At 46.2% G+C, this 9,386-nt stretch overlaps 1 protein-coding gene across 5 annotated transcripts in view; it reads left to right on the top strand.

Moving 5' to 3' along the window:
* Nucleotides 1-351: 351 nt before the first annotated feature.
* LOC147737016 (uncharacterized) overlaps nucleotides 352-9,386 on the top strand; it is a 76,338-nt gene continuing 67,303 nt past the window's right edge. Inside the window, exons 1-2 of one of the 5 annotated variants that reach the window (XM_086958512.1) lie at nucleotides 352-666; nucleotides 3,372-3,463. The gene's annotated coding sequence lies outside the window, so the exon portion shown is untranslated. The remainder of the gene's footprint in view (nucleotides 667-3,371; nucleotides 3,464-9,386) is intronic. The other 4 variants (XM_086958450.1, XM_086958666.1, XM_086958559.1 and 1 more) reach the window with 4 other exon arrangements.

Genomic DNA, 9,386 nt, shown 5'->3' with positions numbered 1-9,386 from the left:
GGTGTCTGTGTCTCCCAGGGAGGGAGGGAGGGGGTCGCTCCAGGCCAGGCCGCCCCGGGGGAGGGCTTACAAGGTAAGAAGAATGGAGTGAGGCGGTCAGAGTCCACGTGGACCCCCCACACCTGGAGGAGGCGGGGGAGCAGGCATCTAAAGCATTGTTAACAAGGCGGGGGTCAGCCTTTCATCCTTCCGAGGCCGAGTGGGAACGTGACGGCGCCGCGCACGGGGGGGGGGGGGGGGGGGGGGAGAGCGCGCGGGCTGACCCCGACGCGCAGCGCGTGACCCGCGGGCTGACCCTCACAGGTGCGTGGCCTGGATTTCACGTCATGACCCAGGGACCTATGAAACGGAAGAACACGCCCACGTCACTGGAAGGCGGAAGAGAAGAACCCGGAAGGAGCGGAGCGCGAGGAAACGCCGAAGGTCAGCTGCCCACCGCTGACCCCAGAGACGAGAGGCCACGAGCCCAGCGTGCTGACGACCCCGGAGACGAGGGGCGCGCGAGGCCCACGCCGCCAGCTGATCCCAGAGGCGCACGAGGCCGACGCAGGTACGTGCCACCCTTTCAGAGGGGCCCGGGAGGGGTCAACCTCCATCACCCCCGGGGGTGCACCCCTGAACCCCCTCCTCTGCCGCGGGGCTCCCAGTGACTCTCTCTGAGGAGGAGTGACCTCCTCCAGGGGTCCAGCTCGGGTCTGTCCCTCCCTCCATCACCCCTGGGGGTGCACCCCTGAACCCCCTCCTCTGCGTGGGGCTCCCAGTGACTCTCTCTGAGGAGGAGTGACCTCCAGGGGTCCAGCTCGGGTCTGTCCCTCCCTCCATCACCCCCGGGGGTGAACCCCTGAACCCCCTCCCCTGTCGCGGGGCTCCCAGTGACTCTCTGAGGAGGAGTGACCTCCTCCAGGGGTCCAGCTCGGGTCTGTCCCTCCCTCCATCACCCCCGGGGGTGCACCCCTGAACCCCCTCCTCTGCCGCGGGGCTCCCAGTGACTCTCTCTGAGGAGGAGTGACCTCCTCCAGGGATCCAGCTCGGGTCTGTCCCTCCCTCCATCACCCCCGGGGGTGCACCCCTGAACCCCCTCCTCTGCCGCGGGGCTCCCAGTGACTCTCTGAGGAGGAGTGACCTCCTCCAGGGATCCAGCTCGGGTCTGTCCCTCCCTCCATCACCCCCGGGGGTGCACCCCTGAACCCCCTCCTCTGCCGCGGGGCTCCCAGTGACTCTGAGGAGGAGTGACCTCCTCCGGGGATCCAGCTCGGGTCTGTCCCTCCCTCCATCACCCCTGGGGGTGCACCCCTGAACCCCCTCCTCTGCCGCGGGGCTCCCAGTGACTCTCTCTGAGGAGGAGTGACCTCCAGGGGTCCAGCTCGGGTCTGTCCCTCCCTCCATCACCCCCGGGGGTGCACCCCTGAACCCCCTCCTCTGTCGTGAGGCTCCCAGTGACTCTCTCTGAGGAGGAGTGACCTCCTCCAGGGGTCCAGCTCGGGTCTGTCCCTCCCGCCGTCGTGTTTAAGGTCTCTCAGAAGCGCCCCGGTGTGTGCGCCTCTGGCCGTCCGAGACTGTAACCCCGCCCGGATCCCCTCTGCGTTCCCCTGTGTATTCCTTCCCCCTCTTAACCCTCAACTCCCGCGCCAAGGGGGAGCGCACCATTTTTTTTTTTCGAAAGTGAAAATTTAATGGAACGGTTGGAGCTTTTTAAAATTGGGTTTTATTGCTAAAAGACATAACAATATTGTTGACTATCGTATCAATTTGTCTTTTCTTTTCCTATTGCATCCTTATTTTTTAGTTTCTTAGTATTTATCTCATATAAAACAAATTGATATTGGCATTTGAAACAATACTTACAATTTCACTGCCACGCTAGGCAGTGCAATATGAACAATCGTACAACCATTTGTGACTGAGTTTTACCCCAACAGTGTTCAAACAATACCAGTATATGACTCCCCCCCCCCCCCCAATATCAAGCGAGTGAGAGTAGAGCAGACATCCCTGAAAAACTTTTGTCCGCTTATGTCTGCGTGTGTCTGCATATGTCTGCGTGTGTCTGTGTGTGCGTGTGTCTGTGTGTGTGTGCGTGTGCCTGTGTACGTGTGTCTGTGTGTACCTGTCTGTTTGTGTGTGTGCGCGCGTCCATATCCATTGTGTGCGTGTGAAGAGCCTGCCGGAATCAGAGCGCGTGTTCACGCGCGCGACCTGATCCGATTCCGGCAGGCTGCGTGCCAGTCTTATGTCCTCTCCTCTAGTCCTTGAAAGCAGAAAACGATCACTATAGGTTCACTTTGCGACAGCAAGGCTTCGCCCTGCAATCGCAGGCGCAAGACCTAACAAGCGGTCTAAACTCTTGTATTGCCCAGACTAGATTATGGTAGTGCTACTCTATGTGGCTTACCTCGATACAAGTTGGCCTCTCTAAGAGCCTCCCTCAACACGGCAGCCAGACTTGTCTCCGGAACAAAAATCCCTGAACTGGCGACTGTACGAAGAAAGAATTCAACAAGTAATTGCATGCATAACTCAAAGTGCTACACATCAATACCTCCAGATATCAGGCCCAAAAGCTAAACAGTGAGGAGGCTGCAGACCTTTGCGAAGTGCGCACACACTGTTTCTGAAACAAAGTGAACCCATAAAAAGAGCACCAGCGCGTTCTCGGTTGTCGCACCTAAGATATGGAATTCTCTACCACCGGACGTTTGTCTAATCTCTTCTACCACCACCACCACCTTCAAAAAAGAAGCAAATTCTTTTCTGCTGACTAAGTTTTACCCTAAGACAATATATTTATGCTTATTAAAATGTAACCATACTAACTACTCTTTATGATGCTTGGCCATCTAATTGTTGACTATTATTGAAATCCAGCTTTTACCTCTATTTACTTTCATTGCTGTGTTTGTCATTCACTCATGTCTATTTTGCCAGTCCAACTGATACCCTGCCTCTCGTCATGTAAAGTGTTCCAATACCCGCGAGGGTCATGTTCATGCAATACAAAACTATAAATATAGATTTTTACATATATTTCTCAGAGTTCTGAGCTGTTTTAGGTGTGCTGAGGGCGCTAGCTTCCATCGTCTCTCTGCAAATCGGAGTCTGCTTCTTTCTTAATTTTGGTGACTGTTCTACCAAGGTTGTGTTCATTTGTTTATGATCCTTTTTTGTTGGGGGGAGGGGGTTTGGGGGCTATCGTCCATTTTGTCATTCATAGTTTTGTTTTTAGTGTTCCATGAGTTTGTGAACATCGGAAATGCTTTCCTGGAGTTGAAGTTTTCTTTGGCATAGATCATACAGCTCATCTCTATTCTTATTTCTAGTATTCCTGACCCACCGTCTAGGTCTAACCTCTTATCTCATTGCCTTTGCTTCAGGAGCTGAGATGTGGAATGAGATGCTGTGATGATCTGATCAATCGCATGTCGTTATGGAGTCTATGCATAGAGCTTCTGCCATGGAGATAAGGGTTAGTGATGTTCCTTTGCCGGGTGTTCGACCTGTGCATGTTTTTTTTTTTTTTACAGAGTTATATATATCGCGATCTTGACCCAGATCGGGTATCTGAAGTGCTTTACATAGCACCACTTGCATTACATGAGAACACATTTTTTTATTTTTCATTTTTATTAGGCACAGGGAGAATAAGTGATTTGCCCAGAATCGCAGTATGTTCAGAGTCATTGCCGAGACTCGAACCCAGTTCCCCAGATTCAAGATCGACCGCCCTAGCCGTTAGGCCAACTCCTCTCCCCTGATTGCACCAGATTATGGTCTTTGAAAAAAGATTTAGTGCAGTCATATGCGGGTCCTCAATTTAATTGCAATTTAGGTTGAAGTCACCTAGAAAGATTCTGTTCGAGTGCCTTAAGGTCTGTACTGTGATTGTTAATTGCTCATGAGGGTCTGGTTGTCTCAAAGAGGGTGGTAGATAATGTGTAATTTGGTCCGGGAGTAAATCCCCCCTAACCCATGTGGACTTCAACTCCCATATATTCACAGGAGGATATCTTCTCCATTTGGAATCGTTTGATCTGTGAATGCACGCAACCCGCACGACCCCAACTTGGTTTTAGTGTGTGGTTCGGTCTAATGATGTTGTAGTTAGGTGGAACTAAGATATCTAATAGTGGTGTGGAAGAGTTATTTAGTCAGCTCACTGGTAGGATTGTTGTGTCTAGCAGGGATGTGGAATTCCTATAGGCCGACGCCCAGGACATATTGTTTGAGGCCAAGGACCACAAGTTTTCATTTGTATTTTGTCCTTGGGACATGTAGGCCCACCCCCCCGCAGCACAAACCCTTTGGCTGCCAGTTGCAGTACCACATTATGAAACAGGAAAGGGCACTGTCTGCAGTTAAGGTAATATTTTTGTCCATATAGTAATGCTGTTCAAGCTTGTATTCATGGTTCATTAATTGAAAGCATTTATTATTAGGGTGAGAGTAAATGTTGTAAGCTCCGACTGCACTACTGACTGTGGTTCCACTATAGGAACATCTACACATGTTTTCAAAGTTTGGCAATATGAGGCTATGTATAATGCTCCCAGAATGCTCTTATTTGATGCAAATATTTGCAGAAAATCGAAAGCAAGATTGATGATCCTCTGCTTTCAAAATAAAATGTTCATCAATTAATGAAAGCACAAAAAAAATCTCTAAACTACTATAACATTTCAGATACCATTTCTTTGTAGCTGCAGCATCATTTAGTGACATGTGTTGATGCACGCTTGTATTTCCCAATACTATTCATTATGGAAAATCAGTGTAACCAGTTTCAGGAAGATTATGGGAAACAAAAATAAACAAGCATCGGCAAAGCAGGTAGGTCTGAAATTGCTGGTCAGGTTTTTAGTTTTATCACTGTGCGAATTGTTTTGGCATTATTTTTGTAAAACCGTATTGGTGTGAGAACTGCCGGGGACTCACCATTATAAAAAACATTGGCAAAAGCAACAGTTGTTTTTGGTCTCAAATAGCATATTCTGCCACAGTAGTTACTGGCATTGAGCAAAACTACTGTGTGCCGATATGCTCCTTTTGAAAGAGCAGAATGCTGTCACTCACAGTGAAGTCAGCCGATACAGAGAGAGACAACATTTTAATAAACCCAAAACGTCATGGTCAACGCCAGACCAAATTAGGGAACCAATTATTAAAGGAAGTCTAAAAAGTGCATCCAGGGTATATGTCCTTGCATTAAGTGCAGCTATACGGCTTTCGTGAATTCCCAAGAATTTACAGAAGAAGGACTAAAAAATAGTACTCCTAGAAAATATTTGTGAACTGCATTTTGGCATGAGCAAATAACCATGTGTATCTTTGCTCATGCGAAGATCTGAGCTTTGCAAGTTAACTTTCCCTCCAACCACTCTTTTTCCCAACTCTGTAAGAGTACATTTCCAACATTTCTCAGTATGGGAAAAGATCAGAAAAGAGTTGTTGAAAAACCTTAAAACAGCAAGTTAGTAGGTTTGCACAGACACAAAAGGGCATTCTAACCCTGGAACTATTGTGTACCACTACCTTCAGCCCCAGTATTTAGATCTGCGGAAATGTGGCAACATAAGGGGATTGCACTTATTCAAACACTATCCTGGTATGAGCCCTGGCATAATCCGTTAGGCTATATCAGAGCTCTTATATATGGAGATTACTGCCATAATTTGTCGCCACACTACATGGCACTAAAGGGACAAGTGGATTTTGTTACAGGACAAGTAGATTTCTGAAGCAACCTTCTACATGGACAAGTAGATATTTGATTAAATTCCACACCACTGGTCTAGATTATGTGACAGGATGGGGTTGGCTATGTCTTTGGCATATTTAGCTGCTGATTGCAGTTGTGCAGTAAGCTCTTCAGTGTCTTTTAAGGCTCTCTTTTTCTGTCTTGATTACCTGGGATGAAGGTGATCTGTCTTACTTTTGAGAGGTTTATAGTAGAAGCTATGATGATTTGTTGCTCCAGAGAAGTATTTATAGCTATAGTGTGTATAGTCCTGAATTGAAATGTTTATAATTAACAGGTACTTTACTATCCTTGACCAATATCGTAAATGGTTATGGCGATGCTCGCACTACAATAACGTGAGATCTGCTGTAGGGATATTCCCTAAAGAAATGTGGAAATTTGGTGTAATATGATGGACTTATATGATTACAAACATGACTTTGTCTGTATAAATATAGGCAAATTGATAGTGTTAAGATGGCTGACCATTATCCTGATGAATGTAAAGTTTCTTGCCGCTACTGGGCGTGTTGCCACAGTGACGGCAAAATAGTTAAAATGGCATCCTCGAGGCGTAAAATGATGACACTGACTAAGGAAACGAAACGCGTCTGTCTTGAACTGCTGCTGGCTGATTAAAAACCTTCTACGCCGCCCGACTGGAGTGCTCTTTTTTGACTTCTGTTATTCGGAAGGGAGTTTCTTGGAGCGCGAATCTATATCGCGGGACACCACCGCGAAGAGCAGCCGCCCACGAGTGCACCGGCTTGTTGGTGCAACTGGAGCATATATATATATATATATATATATATATATATATATTACCTACTGGCGGTCGCCAGTAGGTAGTTATAGTTAGGATTTTTTTCAATGTTAAATCTCAAAATTCTATTTGGAATAACTTTGGCGCCGGTTGACGAATCTGCCTGAAAATTTCCTCAAAATGGCCTCGTGGAGCTCCGGTCCTTCCCTGAAAGTTTGGGGGGGATGCGTGAAGCGGGGGCCGAGATAAAAGGGGGGTCCCAAAACGCGTTTTCCCCATGTTAATTTCCATAGGGCGGTCGATGTCACTTTTAGCCCGAACGGCTGAATGGATTTCCACCTAATTTGTCAAAATTGTAGGGACTGGTAGTCCGATGTGCCTTTGCTATGTCTCGAGATATGTGCTCAAGTGGATTTTGAGTAATTTAGGTTCAAAAAAATATATATATCTAGAGCCGCGCCCCGGTACGCGCGCAGGGGAGCGCTCAAAGCGAGCCACGCGACTTGCGTACGGAAAGCTGATTGGCTCTCGGGTGTCTGTAAACATTCGAAACAGTCCGCAGCGGCCGCCATCTTGTACCTCGGTAGGATTGAGGTGGTAAAAATCAAAGGGGGAAATGAGCAAAAGGGGGCAGGGTACACCCCCCCTGACCCCCTAGGTTTGATGTGGGGGTCATAAAAAAGCCGTACGGGGCCCCAAAAATTTTTTTTTTTAAATTTGCGCCGAGGGAGCGCCTGGTACGCGCACCGGTGAGCGTACAATTGAGAAAAAGAATGACACTTTTTTTTTTAAAAAAAGTGTCATTTTTTTTATAAATTGGAGGTAGTTCTGAAAAGAACTTTTTTTTTGTTTTTGTTGTTTTATATTTTTTTTATACTTTTTGAAACGATTTTATATTTTTTTTGGTTTTTTTTCAGGGGAAAAACAAAAACAGGGATTCAAAAAATGCTCAACAGGAGCAAAAAAATGAGAAAATTTAGGGACGGGGAGAGCATTGGTGTTCCTGTTTCTTTATTGCAATGAGTTCAACGCTCTGCTCCCCGTAACAGAGTAGTTCGTCACAGTCCTTGCATAAAAATTTTATTCCTGCAAATACCGGCTGGACGTTAGGGACCATTCTTGCATGTCTTGAACCTGAAGGTGTTGGTCCACCAGTGGAGGTGCTGCTGCCATCTCTCCGTGCCTTCTCTGCCAGCTCCCTGACACTCTCCCTGGAGTAATTGTTGGGGTGTTTTCTTTTGACATGCCTAATTAAATTGGCATTTCCAAAGCTGTATTTTTTTAGAGGATTGCCTCTGGATAAAATACTGCCACATATTTTACAAGTAACTTTTCCAGCATTAACTTTTTTTTGTCCTTCAGGGATCTCATAAAATTTCCAAATGAAGTGGTTCTTTGTTTTCGGGTGAGGAGGGTCCTCTTGCACAAATCCATCTGAATCACTGCTGGATGACTCCCTTGCAGCCATTGCTGTAGATCAGGATATTAATGAGTAGACAATTCAGAAAACACCTCTTGCTCTCTCCAAGTGCAAATCAATAGTGAGAGAAATGGGTGGGTTTCTCTAAATTTAGAAAAAAATAATTTTTGAACCAATGAAAAGTGTTATTTACAGGTCACATGACCATGGGCTTCATCATTATGAAACCAAAACTGTTATGAACCAATGAAAAGTGTTATTTTCTGGTCACATGAACCGACGCGCTTACGCGACGCGCCTCGGGGCGCGGCCAGAGGCGCGCCGCGTAAGCGTGTCAGACGCCTACGTTGCGCGATCGTATTCGCTCGAGTGCTTCCGGGTGCGCTTACGCCGTGCGTATTACGCGGTTGCGGCTACGCGATACGTCACGATCATGTTTTCGTTTGCGATATTGGCGCTCACGGGACGCTCCCGGAAGCGCGCCCCGGGGCGCTTTTCAGAAATACGCTTTTCGGGGCGCTCCCCGAGGCGCGCTCCGGGAGCGCTCCCCCCAAAAATTAAAAAAAAAAATGGGATAATTGTAGGGACAGGTAGCCCTATTCTGAAGTGGTTTGTAAAAAAATTAACTTTAGAAAAATATGTATTGTGCTACATTGGGCTTAATATATGTTAGAGCCCAAAGTAGCCCAATGTAGCCCAAAGATGGCCACCAGAGACCAAAAATTGTAAATGTAGCCCAAATTTCAACTAGATGTAGCCCAACTGTAGCCCAATGACAGAATGTACCAGAGTGTTAAAAAGAACAACTAGAGTGCTAACAGTCTTATTTATAAAGTGAAACTTATAGTTAGGAATTAGCATTAACAAAACCTATGAAATTCACTGGAAAAAACATAGGTTTCACACCAGTTATAGTTAGGAATTAGCATTTAAAAAAGCTATGAAATTCACTGAAAAAACCATAGGTTTCACACTGGTTATAGTTAGGAATTAGCATTTAAAAAACCTATGAAATTCACTGAAAAAACCATAGGTTTCACACCAGTTATAGTTAGGAATTAGCATTTAAAAAACCTATTAAATTCACTGAAAAAACCATAGGTTTCACACCAGTTATAGTTAGCTGGAAATTTTACTGATATAAAACCATTGAAATTCCCACGTTATAGTTAGTCGGACTCACTATAACTTGCGCGTGCAATGCACTGCTGATGACATCACATATTACATCACTCATGACATGGTCAGTGACATCACTCATGACATCACTGATGACACCATCCTTGTGACACAGTGACAGACCTCCTCTCAGTGTAAAGTAACCCTTCAGACACATATTCAAAAATAGAAACTGAAATTTTTTAAAAATGGACATACCTATATCAGTTACAACAAGCAATTCTGTACTTCCACTATCTATATACACATCCACTCATTCACCAACAGTTCTATATAGTCACTCATACATA

The sequence above is a fragment of the Lissotriton vulgaris genome, chromosome 1_1, assembly GCF_964263255.1.
Source record: "Lissotriton vulgaris chromosome 1_1, aLisVul1.2, whole genome shotgun sequence".
NCBI lineage: Eukaryota > Metazoa > Chordata > Amphibia > Caudata > Salamandridae > Lissotriton > Lissotriton vulgaris.
Note: the sequence above shows the minus strand (reverse complement) of the source record. Positions and strands in the feature narration are given on the sequence as shown.